General features: G+C 49.4%; 1 protein-coding gene across 2 annotated transcripts in view; it reads right to left on the bottom strand.

The window, feature by feature from the left end:
• The window catches only part of KCNJ6 (potassium inwardly rectifying channel subfamily J member 6), a 281504-nt gene that overhangs the window by 181605 nt on the left and 79263 nt on the right, over nucleotides 1-20636 (bottom strand). The gene's annotated exons all lie outside the window — the stretch shown is intronic.

Raw genomic sequence — 20636 nt, 5'->3', positions numbered from 1 at the left:
ACACGTCTTGCTTATCTACAGCCAGCCTGTGCCGCCGAGGAGAGCGCACGCGCGCGTGTTCGTACGTGTGCACACGCTCAGCCCTGGGGCAGTGTCTCCCTTCTGTAGGGACTACCAACAAAGCTGCGGAACATCTCCATGGAAACCAGCCTCCCCATCCCTCGGGCCTCTGCGGTGTGGAATACATCATCTGGAAGGCGGGCGGGGACTGGGGAGGCACTTAACAGAACACAACGTGCCATCTTAGAAGGCAGGGCCCCTTCCCCGGGACTCCTCATCAGCCAGTGGCATCTGAATGAGGAGGGAATCCCTTGTTTTCACTCCACAAAAGTGCAAGTGTGCTCGAGCTCTGCCCGCCACGCCACCGTGGGGGCGTTCACGACCCCCGATCGTGCCCTCACATGGAGGTCTCTACAGTAACCTACAACACAGCCAATTTCAAATCATCATTTCTCCATAGTGCTGAGACCCACCCATCACCCTCCAGTTGCCTTTTGGGTCTCCTGTGTGGTCATAATGCGTTTCCCCCCCACCCCCCTTTTTATTTTCTTTCCCCACAATGATATTTTTCAATTCACTGGAAAAAACGGGAGGTGATTTCAAGAGGAATATTCCTGTTTTTTTTTTTTTTTTTAAACTTGCTCTCACCTCCTCCTATGTTTCTCCCCATTACAGCATGGGTATTAAGGCTGTAGGCAATGTATACTGAATCTTTTTGCATTTTGGACAGGGATCAAAATCGCTATGTATCCCATTGATAAGAGGGCTAAGCCACCGGATATTAGACTTCAAAGGTTTGTTAGTAACTTATAAATATTAACAGATGGGATAAAACAGATACTTGATGAGCCAAAAAAATGAAGTCCACGTTTCACTGGTATATTTTATCTCTCCGTTAGTACTGAAGCTTTCTTCGTATCGTTACAATTGTCTGAACATTTGAACGGTTTTTCAGATAAGTGATCTCATCCACCCTGGGCCAACTTTAACTTTTTGTTTACAGTTCCTTCTGTTGTTCTGGATCCTTTTGGCAGCAACTTGTGAAAGATTCCACTTTTTTTTTTTTTTGCAATTTGACCTTTTAATTTGACATTTTGCCTGGACCATTTCTCTGGGGGAAAAAAAACAACAACAACAGAGGATGAGGTCATTTGAGAAGCAAATTGTGCTAAGCTGTCTGTGGTTTTAGAACTGAAATCACAGCATCATTGCCTCAAAACTGAAGGCTGTTCTTTTGTGGGCTGCTTAGACATGTCAATTCCTGGCATCGAAAAACCACCGTTACCTGTCTCTGGCTTATAACAGGGGTTACACCCTGACAAAGTCATCCTAAATTGAAAATATCGTTAAGTTGAAAGTGCATTAACATACCTATCCTACCGAACACCATACTTCTCCCAGCCCACCTGAACTGGGCTCAGAACATGTCTATTAGCCTGCGGTTGGACAAAATCAGCTCACATCAAGCCTGTTTGATAATAAAGTGTTGAATGTCTCATGTAATTGATTGAATATGGCTGCACGGCTGCAGAATCCTTGCTAGCGTATTGGGCGTTTGCTGTTGTGACTGCCGGCTGCCTGGGAGCCATTGGGGCTGGGGCTGCCCCGCACCACGAAAGAAGGTGCGACCGCCTATAGGTCCCCAGGAAAAGAACAAAATTCAAAATTCAAAATAGGGTTTCTATTGCTTTCGCATCATCGTAAAGTCGAACCATCGTAAGTACTTACTAAGGTGATCACGGTGAGATATTGCAGTTTGAGAATGTTTGGGGATTGAAATTTTATTTGGCAAATTTGAAAGGAGATGATATGTTTAAGGGGAAAAAAAAACCACTTGTTTGAAGCCATGTTCCCTGTTAAATAACGTACTGCAGTTGACCCTGGAACGCTGCATTTCAACTGCGTGGGTCCACTTAGGCACATACAGTATGCTGTAATTGTATTTTCTTTTCCTTATGATCTTCTAAAAAGTTTTGTTTAATGTTTATCTATTTTTGAGAGACAGAGAGAGACAGAACATGAGTGGGGGAGGGGCAGAGAGAGAGGGAGACACAGAATCCGAGGCAGGTTCCAGGCTCCAAGCGGCCAGCACAGAGCCCACCGTGGGGCTCGAGCCCATAAACCGTGTGATCGTGACCTGAGCCGAAGTTGGACACTTAACCGACGGAGTCCCCCAGGCGCCCCTTTCCTTATGATTTTCTTAGTAACGTTTTCTTCTCTCTAGCTGACCTTGTAACAGCACAGTATACAACATACATAACACACAAAATAGATGTGAATCGACTGTGTTATCGGCAGATCTTCCTGTCAACCGTAAGCTATTAGTAAAGTTTTGGGGGAATCAGAAGTTACATGTGAATTTTCAGCTGTGTGTGGGCGGGGCTCAGGGGGTCAACGCCCCTAACCCTGTGTTGTTCAAGGGTTGGCTGTACTTATAAAACTATATGGTTATGCTTTTTAGTAAATCTGTCAGACTTCTTAAATCTGGCCCTTTCTTGCATTTTGATGCTGCTGGTTCTGACATAAGTAAAGGCCCCCAGAAGAATGCAGGTTTGCCTTTTAAAACGGCAGAAAGTTGATTCATTTATCTTTTATATTTGGCTGTCAAGAAAGCCAGGTTACCAAGAAGGCATTGATGACATTCTAAGTAATTTTCCTACCAGAAAAACCTGGGATAAAAGATGAGAGGAAAAATAAGATAAAAAAAAAACCCCACCTCCGTTTCTAATTTCATGTGAGTAGAAACAATATTTCTCTTGCTTGACCAAAAAAAGAGCCAAAAATTGCATTAGGAATATCTCAGAATTCATAATTATGAATGAAAATAAATGACTTTAATTCTGAAGTAGCTTTTCTTGTGTTGGTTCCCCAAGCGAAACTGCCAGAATTTTTACCTGTTTAAGGGTGTTTTGCACCTTGCTTGGTGAAGGGGGAACTTGAACTATGATATATGTAATAAATGTGAAATAAAAATGATATAAAATGTTTCCACTCTAACTGGATGTATTGCCATTCAGTTCTGCCACTCACCGCCTGGCAATGGCATCGGACCCCCCAAATTAAAGGCTCAGTTGCCCACAACACTGCCCTATTTCAGAGGCCAGCCACACTTCAGGGGTCCCCAGGACACCTGCTTTTTGACCTATATTTCTTTTTTTTTTTTTTTTAATTTTTTTTTTAACGTTTTATTTATTTTTGAGACAGGGAGAGACAGAGCATGAACAGGGGAGGGTCAGAGAGAGAGGGAGACACAGAATCGGAAACAGGCTCCAGGCTCTGAGCCATCAGCCCAGAGCCCGACGCGGGGCTCGAACTCACGGACCGCGAGATCATGACCTGAGCCGAAGTCGGCCGCTTAACCGACTGAGCCACCCAGGCGCCCCTTGACCTATATTTCTGACCACGCTGCTGGCTATAAATTCCGGGGTTCCCATGACCCCTCCACGTTCAATAACTTGCTAGAATGACTTACAGAACTCAAGAAAGCTCTATTTCAGTCCTTTGTAAAAAGGATGCACATAGGGAACTTCCCGGCTCCCTCCCTGGGGAGTCGGGACACATCACCCTCCTGGGATGTCAACGTCTTCCTCAACCAGAAGCTCCACTGAGCTTTATTAAATCATTGGCCACACGACTGACTTCAATCTCCAGCCTCCTCTCCCTCCCCCAGGTGAGGCTCGGTATTTCGGGTGACCAGCCGCCATCCTTAAGTGACTTAGGGGCCCGTCAGGCGTCACCTCATTAGCAGAGCAAAGACACTCATCACTCAGCAAACTTGAAGTGGCTTTGAAGTTCTGGGCCAGGACCCGGGGACAAGGACCAGATACATTGATTATTATCCCCCAGCCACACGTAACTGGCAGGACAAATCACTCCAGATGTCCGTTCTTCCTGCCCCAGCTGTGCTGTCACTGACGAATTTGTCACTTTCCCTCTAGCACTGTTGTTAAGTACCTAATCCTTTATCTGGTTATTTGTCTTGATCCCTGCCAAAATACATCAAAATACCGTGACGTTTGAGTTCTGCCCATCTTCAAAGCTGCAGTTTTAATTATTTTTATTCTTGGACTCCATTTTTCCCAACTCGGACTTTTATGTAAAAAATGTTTGCCTCAACATAGAAATTTGGAAGCTTCCGGTTCCAGCTTGCTTCTTCTTCTTTTTTTTTTTTTTTAATTTTTATTAAAATTTTTTTTTTACATTTATTCATTTTTGAGAGACAGAGAGAGGCAGAGCGCAGGTGGGGGAGGGGCAGAGAGAGAGGGAGACACAGAATCCGAAGCAGGCTCCAGGCTCTGAGCTGTCAGCACAGAGCCCGATGTGGGGCTCAAACTCACAAACTGTGAGATCGTGACCCGAGCCGGAGTCGGACGCTTAAGCGACTGAGCCACCCAGGGGCCCCTGCCTTGAAGTACTCTTAAGATACTTAGAGTACCTCATGCCTTTGAGGTACTCTTAAAATTTTTTTTTTAATGTTTATTTTTGAGAGAGAGACAGAGACAGAGACAAGAGTGCGAGCAGGGGAGGGGCAGAGAGAGAGGGAGACACAGAATCCGAAGCGGGCTCCAGGCTCTGAGCTGTCAGCGCAGAGCCTGATGTGGGGCTTGAGCTCATGAGCTGTGAGATCATGACCTGATCCGAAGTCAGATGCTTAACCAACTGAGCCACCCAGGCGCTCCCCCTACCCCGCCAACTTGTTTCTTCTGTCCACCCCCACCCTTATCACCCCCAATCTCACCAATAAGTTAACCAGTGGTTTATTTACTTACATCAGCGGCTTCATCAATTAATGACATTTTCTCTTATAGAAAGAACTATGGCCTCGAGAATTTAAGGCCATAATCTTCTTTGCATTTTGAGGGTTATGTATTTATGGGAAAGGCTTCAAGCAATCCAGACTCAGAAATGGATACTCTAACTGAGAAGGTCATAAACTGACAGGGCCCATGGAGTTTTCTAGAAGTACGTGCGTTTTATCAACTAGGTTTCGCAGCCTAGAGGATTCTCTCCCACAGTGATTTATCAGCCCGTGGACCTTTCTGCTGCACAGTTTTGTGAAGACATGGCTAGATTTGTTTTGTCCCTGGTACATCAGAAGGGAATATGGAAAGTCACTGTTTCAAAATTGAGGCAAAAGGGCATATAACATAAAACTCACCATTTATAAGTGAACGATGCAGTGGCATTTAATACATTCACAGTGTTGGGCAACCACCTCCTCCATTGGTTCTAAAACATTTTTATCACCCCAAAGGGAAACCGTGTACCTATTAGGAGTTACTCACTGTCAGAAGGTTATTATTATTATTATTAAAGTTTTAATTTATTTTGAAAGAGAGAGCACAAACGGGGGAGGGGCAGAGAGAGAGGGAAGGAGAGAGAATCCCAAACAGGCTCCGTACTGTCAGCACAGAGCTGGACTCGGGGCTTGAACTCACGAACCACGAGATGGTGACCTGAGCTGAAATCAAGAGCCGACTGAGTCACCCAGGCGCCCCTGTAAACAAAGTCTGTATTTTCAGTCATCCACTTCACAAATATCTATGCCCACACTGTTAGGGATACAGGTTGAATTCTTTTTTCTCCGTCATTTTCTTATTTTTCCCAAATGGATTGTGTATAGCTACAGGACGATTCCGGTCAACTGGATTTGGGTTAATCATCTAGAAAATTCTACTCCATGGATAGAGTCTACACCATCCCTTTCATCCAGCTAAAAGGGGCAGACACACAGCAAATACATAGGAAATGCTGCATGGCGGAGTTTTACTGTAATCACTTTGGGTTAGAATTCTAGAACGGCCGCGAGCAGTTTGCAGATGTCAGGCGAGCAGAGGTCAGGCGCAATCAGAGATAAGACTTCATCTCTGAGTCAATACAAGGATTCCAACTGACGGGAGAATCGATGCACAGGCAACTGTCACACCTATGTGTCAAAAACGTGCATTACTCACCGTGGTTCAAATGAGACCTTTTGAACTGAGTACAACCTACAACGAACTACTGTTTCTGGATGAACCAGTTGCCCTGGGTTTGCCTTTTGAGAGGCATTTGTGAGAACAATCCAGATGCGTAAGGAGGGGGACGAGTCCCTTGCTATGGATGGTCTGAGGGTTGGGGAGTGGCCCCCAGACCGCTGTGGCGGTCACCCCTACTCCTTGTGGCTGGGAAGGCAGGGGAACAGCCAGGTGCCTGGATCCCTCCCCTCGGCAGCCGGCATCCCCGGACCAGCTCTGGGACCTCTACATCTGGCAGCTCTCCTTTCTGAAAACCCACAGGACCCGCTGCTCACAGCCTCTAAAGGGCTACTGGCTCTTGCTTTTATCTGTCCAAGGAAACTCCTTAATTGTGTTTTCCTCCCCAGTGTTAAAAAGCATGGTTTTGCTGAGAGGATGCTTGTACAAGAAAATGCCCTTTTTAAAAAAAAAAAAAGTTTATTTATTTATTGGGGAGGGGAGGGGCAGAGTGAGAGAGAGAGAGAGAGAGAGAGAGAGAGGGAGAGAGAATCCCAAGCAGGCTCTGCACTGTCAGCACAGAGTGGGGCTCAAACATGTGAAGCTGTGAGATCATGACCTGAGCTGAAACCAAGAGTCAGAGGTTTAACCAACTGAGCCACCCAGGTGTCCCCGAAATGCCTTTCTTTAGATGTTAGAGTTCACAGCTCTGCCAGAGCTGGCTCCCAAAGACCAGTGAGTGGGAGACTTCTCAAAGAACCCCGAATCTCCGTGGATTCGTGTCTCTTTTATAATAAAACCCTCTTCCCATCTTAGGATCACCGAAGGATAGCTGCTCTGTGCAGGGGCCATAGAGTCAAACCATTTCTAACAAACAAGTAGGCTGTGTCTGATATAACAGTGCCAATTAATTTAGTGGAATCGACATCAAAAAGGGGCTTTTGTACAAAATAGTGCCTATTTTGGTTCTGGTTAACTTAGAGGGTCAGTGAGTATCAGGAAAATTCAAAATTCCCAATTGATAAATACACCAGACCTCCTACTGCCAAATCTTTTTTCCTTTCCTTTCCTTTCCTTTCCTTTCCTTTCCTTTCCTTTCCTTCCCTCTCCTCTCTCCTCTCTCCTCTCTCCTGTCTCTTCTCTTCTCTTCTCTTCTCTTCAGAGAGCAAGAGCTTGAGTGGAGGAGAGGGGCAGAGGGAGGGAGGGAGGGAGGGAGAGAGATAGAGAGAGAGAGAGAAAGAGAAAGAGAGGGAGAGAGAATCCCAAGCAGGCTCCATGCTCAGTGTGTAGCTGATGCAGGGCTCGAACCCATGACCCTGTGATCACAACCTGAGCTAAAATCAAGAATCGGATGCTCAAATGACGGAGCCACCCAGGTGCCCCCCCCCCCCAATCTTTTCTTAACGTCACATGTAACATCTCTATAATCTTTACGATGATATAGCTGTTAAACAAATGTAATAGTGAAGCAGAACGGTCTTTCAATTGCCATCTCTCATTTCCTGAGGCTGCCATCACAATTTACCCAAACCTGAGTGGCATAAACCAACAGAGACGTATTTTCCCGCAGTTCTGGAGCTGAGAAACCCTGAGACCAAGGCGTCAGCACTGCCCCAGGCCTCGGTAAGCTCTTCCTTGCCTCCTTGCCTCCATTGTGGCTGCATCGCCCCAATCTTTAAGGCTAGCGCCTCCCAATCTCTCTGTTCTGTCTTCACACGGCCGGCGCTGCTGTGTGAGGTCGAATCCCTCTCAGCCTTCCTCTTGGGAGGGTACATGCGATTTCCCATCTGGATAATGCAGGGTAATCTACCCAAGTCCACATTCTTAAATCAATTACGTTTGCCAAGACCTCCCCCTACATTTTCTCCATACGAGGTCACATTCACAGGGATTAGCGTGTGGATCTCCTGGGAGACCCATTTTTCACCCGGCTGCAGAAGTTAGGCAGATTTCTTTACTCCAGGGCATCTTAAAATTTGTTTGTTTGTTTTTTAATACTAGTACACCTTGGGAATTTCAATGGAGAAACAAGGTCTTCCTGAAATAATTCCATCAGCAACACCCTCTGCATCAACTCTACTAAAATTTATTCTGGAGATGTCATGGGACTAACGTCCCTAGGAATATACGTCCGAAAATGCTGATCTGTCAGATAACTTAAAAACTTCTTGGGGCGCCTGGGTGGCGCAGTCGGTTGGGCGTCCGACTTCAGCCAGGTCACGATCTCGCGGTCCGTGAGTTCGAGCCCCACGTCGGGCTCTGGGCTGATGGCTCAGAGCCTGGAGCCTGTTTCCGATTCTGTGTCTCCCTCTCTCTCTGCCCCTCCCCTGTTCATGCTCTGTCTCTCTCTGTCCCAAAAATAAATAAACGTTGAAAAAAAAAAATTAAAAAAAAAAAAAAACAAAAAAACAAAAAAACTTCTTATCTGACACCCAATGCCTCCCTGACCCCATCCACTGCTCTAGACTTTTACTATTTCCCCACTTAAAATGTCCAGCTTTAGTCAATGTGTCCTGATCGTTCATTGTTCTCCATCCACACCTCTGCTGTTTTGTCTCCGCTGTTCTCTCCTAAGAGAATGACCACCCACCCCATCCGAACCCCGCGCTCTCCACAGCCCCCTAACCTACACCACTGTAGCCCCCTTTTCGTTTCCTTGGGAGAGCCCGTTCACTCTCCAGGTCCCAGCTTTCCCGAAGCCTTCTGGGACCCCTAGGAAAGAGTCTCTCCTTTTTCGAATCTCCGTTTCAGCGCTGAGAAAGTCTGGGGTCAGTGATAATCAAGCACAGATGTGTGCCAATTTTCACCTTTTTGTTTCACCGCGAGCGGATTCAGGGTTATCCTTGTGGATGATCTTGTCCTTCCCATATGGAAAGACCGGAGGGAAATGATAACACACACGCAGGGTTCCTCCAAGAAGTGTGCAACGGCGAAGAAAACTTCATCCGATATCATGGGTTGGTTTAAGAAACTCAAATGCAGGTGAGCCGCAGTCCTTAGGAATTTTCCCACCTTCTTCCCTATGACAAGACAAGGGCTCTTGTCTTGTTGTCCAAAGTACTGTATCATTCTTTCGGTCAGCCCTCAGGGCAGGGCCCTTGTTCTACAAACCACCTTCCCTCCCCTACAGGCTCATGCTGCCTCCTGGTACACCCTTCGCTATTACTTGATTAATTGTTTGTGATGGACTCATTCTCGATTTATTTAAAAAAAAAAAAAAAAAAAAGTCCAGGTTATTTGTTAAGAGGGTGCAGAGAAGGATCACATAAGGTAATTGTGAAGAATACAAGTCTTGATTTACGCAAGAACTTATTTCTTCTTTCCTCAGTGGCCACAGAGTGATATTTATAAGTCTGACGGGAAAGAATGGTAAGAAAAGAAAATGGTAAGAAAATCTCCACGGGAGAGTCTTAGAGATGCGTCTGACACCTTTCCCTTCACTAAAGCCAAGGAAAGAGAATTTGGAACATATACAGGAGGAGAGCATTCTGGATTAAAAAAAAAAAAACAATCTAGACTAGCATCCTGGATTTTGGGGGGAAAAAAAACCCCAGACTTGTTTCTTCCTACCCACTATCTTACAGAGAGCGCTCCGGTTGAAATTGTGTGCTAGGAAACAGGAGCGCATGTCCCTGTAGCCCAGGGGCTTAGCATCTTGGAGGAGAAAACGATCTGGGGAAGGGGACTGTTTCGTGGTCAGGGCACACAGCTCACTGGGTGCCCTTCTTTGATTAAATCGGACACTTAGGTGGGAACTAGAGCTGTGATCTGAGTTAAATAAATATCTGGTAAGGAGCATCCCTAGTGACCCAGAACGGAGTGATGTTTCGTTTGGGTTTGACTTCAGAAAATCAACAGCGATTTCTCTCTCTCTTAATGTCGTGAGCTGGGCTGTGAGTCGGGGCAGCAGACCCCATCGCTATCACATCTGTGCCAGGGGATATCGGGAAGGAAGTGTCTGTAGATGGAGGTGAAAAGGAGTACTTGTATGTGGCAGTGAAACCCATAAGGAGACTTTCGGAAGGTCATGTGTAAGGTGCCGCATTACCTGTCAAAACAAAGGTACCACAGGAAACCAACACCACATATTAAAAGCCCCCAAGTAGCCCAGATCAGTCAACAGGAAATTTCTAGTGCCGAATGCCAATTGATAAAATCATAGAGCCTTGTCCTAACCCTTGGATCTTTACGAGAGTTGTATATGTATAGTACAAGGTGATGAAACCTGACAACGTGAATATTCTTTTTTTTAATGTTTATTTATTTATTTTGAGGGTGGGGGAGAGGGAGAGAGAGAATCCCAAGCAGTCTCCCCGTTGTCGGAGCAGAGCCTGCCTCGGAGCTCTAGCTCGCGAACCGTGAGATCATGACCTGAGCCGAAATCAAGAGCCGCTACGTAACTGACTGAGCCACCCAGGTACCCCGACAATATGAATATTCTTCTAATAGCTTGAGAAGAGTAAGTAAAACAAGGTGTGAGGATAAGAGCAAGTCTCACAGGACAACTGCTGTGCCAAATGCTTTCTAGGTTAGCTTTCAGCATAAGACTATATATTCTCTCTCTATATAAACGTTTAAGGTACCTATTAGCTTACGCATGTGAATTCATACCGAAACACAATTATATATCTATATTTATGTACACAAATATACACGTTAGCTCGTATATGCATATACATCGTTTTATGTACATTATCAAAACGGCCCTGGGCGGTTGTTATTCTCAGTTGCAGAGAGGGATGGTTAATTTGCTGGTGGGCTTACAGCGAGGAGGTGGGGCCGTGGGACGCCCGCGGTGCTAAGGATCACGGTGACACAGACCTCTCCCTAGGACCACACTGGCCTCCCCACGCATATCAGGGAGGTTTTGCTAATTGTGTAGAAACCTTGAGAAGGCATCTCTGGGCTGCAAAGCAATTCTCTGGGTCAATATTTAAAATCAAGATGCCTCCCTCCTTTTAAAGCCTTTGGGCCTGAAATTTAATAGCTTGTGAAGGAGATTAAATCAAGGCAGAAAAGCCTGCGACAAACGTAGGCAGCGATGTTTTTACCGCTGATCCCCTTAGCTTTTTCCTCTTGGGGAAGCCAGACTTGGTGAGTCTGGGAAGTGATTCTCTCCCACGAGGTGCCACGCACCTCCACCTGATTTTAGACTTCCCCCGCGCCAGAAGGCAGGTGTTTCCCTTGCCTGCCTCCCCTCCCCAGACAAATTCAGGGAGGCAGTGGGAAGTGGTGAGCCCCAGGGCTGTCCCAGCTTGTCGCCAGGAGGGAGAGGGGGCTGGGAGTGGGCGGGGGGGGGGCAGCAGCAGCCCAGAGAGGGGGCTGGTGGGTTCCCTTCACTGGGAATATCAATGAGACAAAGAGGGCGGCACAAGGTAAAACGAGTTCCCCTGCCCAGGAGGTCACATTTGTCCGGGTGTGAGCAAACACTGTGCGCTCCACCCGGGCAGCGTCCCCTCCCCAGTTCCGGTGCTGTGTCCCGAGCTGGAGTCGGTAGATTTCAGTATTCTCCACTGCTCCCTCCAACCACCTGCTCACTCGTGTCCCCGGTGCCTTATCCCAGGCTTCTTAAACGCTCACATGCCTGCATTCTCTTACTCGGGGTTGCCCACACTTGCGTGCTCACACTTGGGTGCCGGGTTGGGCATCTGTCTTACCCTCCAGCCCCACGGCCTGCCTCGGGGTGACCCCACCGTGGGGGACGCAGCCTCTGATTTCCCCCTTGTCCCCCCTCAGTCTTTCCTGATGAAACCTGTGGTTTGCAGAGCAGTTGATGTGGGGAGAAGGGGAGGAATGGGCGTGGGGGGAGGAGGGGGGAAGGATCAGGAGCCTGTGGCAGGTGGTGGGAGGCTGGAGCAGACTCTTGGAGCCAGGTGGCAGCGTGTGGGAGGAGGGAGGGGAGGGACAGTGAGACGGGGTGGCAGCGTGTGGGAGGAGGGAGGCGAGGGAGGAAGTGTGAGGGAAGAGAGTTTAAAAATGTATTTGTTTACTTTTTTACTTTGGGCTGGAGCAAAGGCAAGTGGTGGGCGTGTTTCCCATTCCCTCTGGGATCTGGGTCCCCAGCTTGGACAGGTGGCTCTACACTTGGGTCTTGATCGGGAACCATGGCTCTTCCATCGCTCTGGGGAGTCACCTGAACACCCCACTGGCTGAGGAGCACAGCCTGTTGCTGGGGCATGTGTGGGTTGGGGGACAGGATAGAGACAGAGTTTTGGCTGATTGTGGCCACAGTGGATGGTGACAGCAGCCTGCTCTGGCAGCTGCCTCCACGTTGCCAGGCTGGGCTGGTACCATGGTGACTCAAGCCTCGAACATCTCTCCTGTGTGTGATCGCCTTGTGTCAAAGGAGTGGAAACTGAGGGAGGTCCAAAATCCCTTTGCTCCCAAACAAGAGAGGAAGCCCCTCCAGTGAAATGCCAATGACACGGGTGCCCCCTGAGATGGGCACAAAAGCAAATAGCGAAGAAGGTTGGAGAGGACGTGGCTGCCCCAGAGCTGGGCTTTCACCGTCAGTGGCTTGGAAAGGCAAAACGAGCGAGAAAAATTATTGTTGAGAGAGCCAGTGGGGAGGTCCTAAAAACTGCTGTTTGGAAAGAACAACAGTCCCGGCAGCCTCTAGAGGAGCCGGGGTCTCCGCCTCCCCTCCCCTCAGCCCACTTTCCACTTCTCCTGTTTCTACCAGTCCTAAGAGCTGTGGTCCTTCCAGCTCTCCTCTTGAACACTAGTGGAAAAATCACTTCCTCTTTCTGAGCTTCAACTGCCTCATCAATAAAACAGAAATACAAATGACTTGGTTGTCCCTAAAGTCATGGCAGCCTAGGCAGACAGACTCCCGAGGTGGCCGCCGGGGGACATTCAGGTTGACCATTCCTGCACGAAGCATGTATTGGTGGGAAGCAGTGGTGTGGGTGGACATTGCGGACGGAAGCCTCAGGAGAGTTCTGCAGTCGACTGGCCAATCCCACCATTGCTGCAGAATGAGCCACTGGGGTCTGTTTCGCTTTCTTCCCGCTTGGATCTAGAACAGTGATTCCCAACCTCTCAGCAGTCGGGGACTTTGCTCCCCAAGGCAAATGAAGTAATGTCTGAAGACTGGTTGTCATAAGGCGGGGCAGGCGATATCAGCATCTGGTGACTTGAAATCAAGGGTGCTCTCAGACATCCTCCCATGCACAAAACTTCCCAACTCAGAATTACCCAGCTCCAAAGGCGAATGGTGCCTAAGTTGAGAAACCCCGACCTCAATCCTCCGGGTTCCAGAGGGAAAGTGCAGATATCAGAAGAGTTTCCCCGTGACCAAGGCTGACACGGGTCAGAAGGTGGGGGTCAAAGCGATCTCCGAGATCTTGGACAGAAATGAGCTTGAGAAAACGTGTCTAGCCCCATCTCCACTGGCACCAAGATCAGCAATCAATTATACAAATATCAGGCACCCTGTGTTGAAATTTACTCACTTTGCCGTTTTGAACACTGTTGTGTGTTTCTACCAGTGAAATCCTTTGAATTACAAGCTGTTCCGGGACAGGCTCTTCTGGGGATGGCGAGGGAGGAGCCGACTGCTGGAGGGAGGCTGGGCGGTGCGAGGCAGATGGAAACCACGGGAGCAACGGTCCTGCCTTGAGGGATGGGCAGGGTGAGGCGGGGCGACCAGGCGGGATGACGAGCCTACCTTCACGGGGACGAGGCTCAGGCCACCGAGCGGAATGAGGATTAGAGTCCATTACAGGCCCTTCGGCCTCAGAGCTGAGAGCTCTGATTCCACTGAACACGCCCCTGATCTCAACTGGAGAGCAATTATCCTTGAATTTGAAAGATGCTTTCCAGTAAGGACAAGCGCGTGCCTCATAGTGGAAAAAAAAAAAAAAAAAGATAACAGCTTTTTGGAGGCACACAGACAGGGAAGCACCTGCTGACTGTCTTCGGCTTTGGATCAAAGGAAGCTTTTCTGCCGGGTGGTAGGACTGAAATGATGTATTGCCAGGGGACCATATGTGCAGTGGGACCTTCTGGATAGATCTCCGTTCCGCTGCCCCTCTGAGCCGGTCCCCCTCTCGGCGGCCACCCTTGTGCTCCCTCCCCTCGTCCCCCAGGGCAGCCAGGAATGAATACACAGAAAGGAGGCTGCATGGGTCCTGAGTTACTAGGCAAGACGGCAAAGCCAATCCGGTGGGCGTGAGTGGGTGAGCTGGTTTAGGGATATGATCTAGCTCCGGGGGTCCAGGGAGAACGAGAGAACCGGCCTCTAGGCAGGACTTCCAGAACCTATCCCCAGAAGCACCTGTCAGAGCTGCTTAATAAGGCAAAGGCTGCTTCTGTCAGTCTGAATGCTGGCCTGCACCCAGGCCCGTAGCTCATCAGGGTCCGTGCACCTGCGGGAGGGGGTCGGGCCGGCTCCCCATCCACATGGGGGGCTGGGAGATGAGAAAGGAAGGCGGGTGGGGAGCCACTGGACGGGAGGCAGAAGGGAGACCAGGCGGGCACAAGGACAAACACCCTCCGCCAAGGGGGAAGGCAGAGGAGAAGAGAGGGCAGGGCAGCCAGGGAGGGCAGAGCCCTGGGGGCTTCCGGGAGACCTGACACTTCCTATCAGAGGGACCCTTTAATTCCCTGAATGGCTTTCGCCGAGGAGCTCATTTAGAGGAGGAGGTAATGCAGCCTGAAACAGACCTTGTAATGGCAGGACGGAGTAGTCAAGAGCAATGAGCTGGACTTTAAGTTGGTCACTCGTGAGATGATGCTGTGCCTTCCCGTGTGGGCGTGACCTTGCGGCACGGATCTCAGCGTTTAAAGTGTCTGAGTTTTATTGGAAGGGAGAAGGTATCCGGTGGGCCCGGATTGAGCACCCTGGTGACTTCAAAGAATAGCTCTGCCCTGCCTCAACTGTCCCGCACGGCCCCCAGCTCTCGGTCCAGCTGAGGGGCCTGGACCAGCCACGAACGAGGTCAAGGCCTGCCCGTGTGCTTGGACCTGCGGCTCTGGTCCTTGCCCGCCGGGGAGGGGGCTGCAGGGTGTGCTGTGTTCTCCTAACACCCTGCCCAAGGGGGCCCAGCCTGGGGCGCAGACACCCTGTGTCTGGGAGGGCGGGCACCTTCCCCAGGGGTTAAGTGGCTTACAATATCCCAGCAAGCAGGACAGGCCCCGGGGATGGAACATAAAAGGGGATCCTGCTTCCATTCTCCTGGTCTCGGGAACCCTCGGGCTGGGGGACAAAGAGACCCTCAAGGCGAATGCTGATACCTGCTTCCTGGAATTCTCTTTGTCTTGCTTGTTCCCACCTGGTTTCCTTTCCTTAGGTATTTCTTCAGGATCTTTGTTTCTCTTCTAGGCCTTGGAAGGAATCTCTAGCAGCCATCCGGTTTCCTGAGTAGCTCTAAGGGGCCGCCTCCTTCCAACCCCTGACCTAGGGGTGACGGGGGTGACCTACGGTGTCCCCTGCCATTGCTCAGAAGTGAGCGGTCTCCCTGTCCCCTCAGGTTCCAATCCCTCTGTGTTGGGTTAGAGCTGACCTTCCGCCCTCCTTCCAAGCACCCCTTTCCATGTTGGAAGTTGGGCGCGGCGTTGACGTGTGGCTAAGGCAACGAGAGCAGAAGTGACATGTGTCCCTTCTGGGTGGAATGTTAAGGTGCCGTGTCGATTTGCCGTGTTCTCTCGCGGCGGTGGAGATGGGCCCTCCAGGTGAGCCGAGCCGTGGCCAGCCAGTGTGGACACGTGGCCTGAAGGAGAAATTAACACGCACGTGGGCACGTGTGGCTGTGTCAATGTGTGCCTGTGTGTGCGCGAAGTGGCAGAAATGTTTTGTGAGCAGAGCATGACCTGGCCTCTCCCGACACTTTCACAGCCGCCTCATTTGCACCTGCGAGAGTAGGGGACCCTTTTCCTACAAAGGGGACCCTGACCAACCGAAGCATTCCCTTGACTCAGTACCTTCAAATCTGAACCCATCACATCAGTGCCTCAAATCACTCTTTCTCCTGCCGGCGTCCCTGGCCTGGCGTGGGGGCTGGTGGAAGCTTCCGCCAGTTTCCTTCCCGAAGCGCAGAGCCTGGGTAGCGTGCGCACCTTCCTCCTCCTCTCGGTCACGTCCCCGGTCACGGCCTCTTTCACACACTCAGGTCCATCCTCGACGGCGGCCCCAGCTCCCGTCTGCCTCTGCTCAGAGAGCCGCCCCTCACCCCTTCGCCCCTGGGAGACACCTGAGCTGCGCCCTAGTCCTTTGACGATCTGACTCGTGCCCACGTGCCCAGCCATCTGCTGTCTTGCCACCCGGGCTCCTCGCCGAGCCCACATCAGTACTTTGCTCTTCCCTCACACCTCTGTCCTCACACCTCTGTCCGTCCCTGTGCCGGGTGCTGGGCGCCTGACACTCACATTCCCATCGGCCGCCTGGTGGCACCCCCACACCCTTTGGGTGCCTTTACGATGCACATGCGCGCTGCAAGTCCGTGGAAGGAGAGCTTTGCGGGCCATCCGTCCCCAGGCTGCACGCTTGTCCGGCAGCCTCTGCCAGGGCCCGACTCTGCACAGCGGCTGGTGTCCCCTGCCTCCCCAGAACGCCGCGCTCGGTGCGGCCAGGGACCCTGTTTTCCCGCCTTCCCCCGCCTTAACACGACGCCAGGGTTAGGACAGCGTCTCCACACGGAGGGAAGAAATGATTAAAGAAGCCACTGCATTTGCACGGGGCTGATTCGATGTGCAGTGATTGTAGCTGCTTCTCCCCCTTCATTTCTTCTGACACTAAACGGTTTCCAATCTAGGCTGACTTTGGGCGGCGTCTTGCATCCCGGAGGGATCCCCTCTGCGTTGATGCGGACGGCCGAGACCTCCGAGCACCCACAGAACAGGCCCCCGGCTCTGGTTCTGGGCGGTGGGGGGAACCACCCAGCCCCCTCGTCCTCTGCGCCGAGCTGGGAAGGAACCGTCCTGGAACGCTTGGGGGCACAGCTGACGTTCAGCTGTGTCTTTGGGAATAACAACGAGCGGCACTCCTCTTTCCTGTGCAGGTGTGCCCCGCAGGGACAGCGGGGCGGCCGGGGTTGGCCTTGCGGCCTGGCAGAAAGGCTCCTGGGGAAGGACCGGAAGGGATCCTGTGGCTGGCAGAGGGAACGCTCAGGGCACGTGTGCCCGAGAGACGCTGGGCAGGTGGCAGCAGGAAGCCGAGAAAGTCAACCCCTGCCAGCATTTGGAGCGAGCCGCGGCCGGCCTCGTGCACCATTTGCCACCGCGGTGACGACCGAAGACGCGCGGCGCTGTGGGGAAGGAGGCAGAAGTGTGACGCCGGCGGGGTGCTGGGTGGGGGGCTTTGGAAAGGGGCCCTGCGTCCTGGAGGAGGCGTCGGGGCCAGCGTCCCTACCCGTTCCGCCCTGTAACCCCCATCACGGTGCGCAAGACGGATATTTGGTTATAATCCACATTATTCACGGACCCAGGTCGTACGGCTCTCCACCCCCTGCTATATTTGACACGTGCCCTGGAGCTCGAGGTGTGGGGAAGACGCACCAACAGGCATTGCCCGGGAAGTGAATTATCTACAGGAATCCACATAAGCACAGCCTACCAAGGGAGCTCAGACAGACCATGATCCCAGAGCCCCCAGGTCATTTGCACGCCTTTGGACATCTCCAATCTGTCACTGTCTGACTTAGATTCCAGCGGCTAGGGCAGACCCTGCCCTCCCCAACGTCATCTCCAATGACAGCGCGGTGCAAGATGGGATTTCCTCGTCTGGGTCACCATATGCCGATTTATAGACAAGGTTGGCAGTCCCCCCTGGGTCAGCCTTTCAGCTTGATTTCACTTAGTGGCTGGGGTAGTAAAGGGCTGGTACCCGAGGGGCAAGCTCGGAGTGATCTCTTCCAATGTGGGTTTTGTTTTGCACCATTTGGAACTGGGCTTCTGGTGATGTAAATATGAGTATATCCGTTTCCAAGGTGCAGACACAGATTAAAATGTCAACAGGCAGTGGTAAAAAAAATCAATAGCCTTTGAAAGGTTGAAAGTCCACAGCTGGTTAAGGCCAGTGTGCAGTTTCCTAATTTTAGACCGTCTGTGAACACCTCTCTGTGCCTCCTCTCCTTTCTGCCTACTTGTCTTCTTTTGCTCCTTGTGATTTTGTACCTTTCTTTCCTCTGGGTCTCTTTTCATATATATATTTTTTCCCGGGTATTTTTCTCATGTGAACTTTTGCTGTCTCCCTCTTCCTCCACATCTGATTTTTTCCTTTCTCTATTTTTCTTTTTCCTTTTCATGTCCCTCCTCATTTCAACCGTGTGACATAAACATATTTTGAAAAGTCATCTTACTTTTATCAAATAAAGTTTCTTTTAATTAAACATTTAAAAATCTGCTAACATGGGGCGCCCGAGTGGCTCAGTCGGTGAAGCAGCCGACTTCGGCTCAGGTCATGATCTCACGGTTTGTGGGTTCGAGCCCCTTGTCAGGCTCTGTGCTGACAGCTCGGAGCCTGGAGCCTGCTTTGGATCCTGTGTCTCCCTCTCTCTCTCTGCCCCTCCCCTGCTCACACTCTGTCTCTGCCTGTCTCTCAAAAATAAATTAAAATTAAAAAAAAAAAAACTACCATTTTTGTGTCTTCTGTTTGCCCTTTTTTGTAAAAAAAATGGGACACCGCATAGGCTTTTTTGAGGTGGCGGTTAATAGCCCCCGGAAAAATATATTCCTTCTCCCTGCTCTGGAAAGATGAAGAAGTTACCTATCTTCATTACAGTATTTGCATATCCATTGATCACATTTGGACCCGTATGGTGACAGGAGAATTGCAATCCCATTCGGGTTCAACACAGGGTTCAACACAGAGATGTTCTCCTAACCAGATGGTTTTCGCTTGGCAGTTTAACAAGCAAAGTGTTTACTGACTCTGAAAAACCATTCAGTGCATTGTGTCCTGGGCATTTGTGGTTCTGTTTATGTCCCTTTTCCCCAGTGGCCATGGATTTGATGTTCCCATCAAATGCATTGTGTCGTAATTGTATGCTAATTCTTTGCTTAGCCTACGGATAGAATCTCCCTACATAATTATGTATTTATTTCCTTGTAGATTTCCTATGTAGAATCAATGTATAGCTGTGTACAACATTATTCCTGAGTTTAGTTTTGATGAAATGTTTATTAGTGTTGACTGCATGATTAACTTTCATAGCGAGTGCCTACAAGAATTCTGCATTTTTTATAGTAGTGTTCTTTACCTCTGTAAGGCTCAGGCGACTGGACTGTTGGGTGCGATTCCAAGATCTGTTCTCACTCTTTAAATTTCCTTGTGTGTTGAACATGTCCATATAATCGTTTTCGTAGAAGAATGGCAATACCCTTTCATCTGTCCCAAGGGTTTGGAATTCAATTTTTACAGACTTCTCTTAAGCCAATGGATTCATAGATCAAAATCATTAAAATTATTGCAGAGGTAACCCGGAAACCGAAGCCCCACAAATCAGCAGTCCAGTGGGGGGCTCTTATTTAAATGCATCTGGATCCCACAGAGATAGAAAAATTAAAACACCTTTATCAGAAATTGTGACCGTGTCAAAAATATTGACTCGTATAGCACCCTTAATGTTTTATCTACGATTCAGTTAGACTAGTTAAAAAATTCACTGAACTAGAGTGTCAATATCTAACACGGAACTAATTATAAAAACTATTAGCATCACAACTCACACACAACACCATCCAGTTCAATTTGCCCCCACGCTCAAGACTCCATTTGTTGATAATGATGCTGGGTTCCAGGCCATCGATCCTTCCAGCATTCAGAGAACCTACGGGTCTTTTGTGCTGGTGACTTTGGAGTTAGAGATTAGAACGAAATCTGCAAACGTGCTGTGGATCGTGAATCAGCTGGTGTTGTCCATGGCCCCTGCATATTTTGACCACATAGGTTCATCAGTTTTGTGACAGCACTGGCCACCTCACTCTTTCCTTCTAGGTCTGAGAAGAGTGCATTCCGTGGCTTAGCTCCTCTCCCTTGCAGAGAACCAATTTGGGGTTTTTCAAACCAAGGAGCAAATGCTTTGCAATGTTCCAGTCTGCAAGACTACTGTCAGAAAGACGGGTGAGGCAGAGACAGGGCAGGGATGATACAGAAATGAGTGTAAGAGAGGCGTGTAAGTGCTGGGGGTGGCTGTGCAGTCCCCCTGTGGAGTCATCATTTACATGGTGAAATTAGCATGCGTTCGAGATAAAGGAAATCAGGAAATTAGGGATTTGGGGTCAGGAATTAAAACATTCAATGTAAAGAACACTTTACCATCATTTTTTTTTTTTCCGGGAGGGGGTAGACTTTGCGGGATGAGGATTCATTGACTATGCTACAGAAAGACACATATTTTAATAGTCTCATGATTTAGGAATAGTCGAAGGAGAAAGCAGGGGCCAAGATAAATGTGGGCAAGATTAACGCAGGTCGAATTTAATAAGGTGTTCATGGCCCGAATGATGATGGAGAAGTGTCTGCAACCTTCCCTTGTAACTTGAGATATGAATTCTATCACCAGGACAATGCATATTTCCAAAGGGGGAAAAAACCCCTGCATTGTCTGTTTATTTCATATCCACGCGGTCTTTAATATTTAAACTTCAACGTACAAAGCCACATGTCCCATTTTGCAGGAGGAGGTATTATAATTAATCCCTCTTTCCTCTTAAAAGTGCTTCGTGTGTCCCGTTTATCTA

This window comes from Leopardus geoffroyi, chromosome C2, assembly GCF_018350155.1.
Source record: "Leopardus geoffroyi isolate Oge1 chromosome C2, O.geoffroyi_Oge1_pat1.0, whole genome shotgun sequence".
Taxonomy (NCBI): domain Eukaryota; kingdom Metazoa; phylum Chordata; class Mammalia; order Carnivora; family Felidae; genus Leopardus; species Leopardus geoffroyi.
The sequence above is the reverse complement of the archived record's forward strand: the minus strand, read 5'-3'. Positions and strand labels throughout refer to the sequence as shown.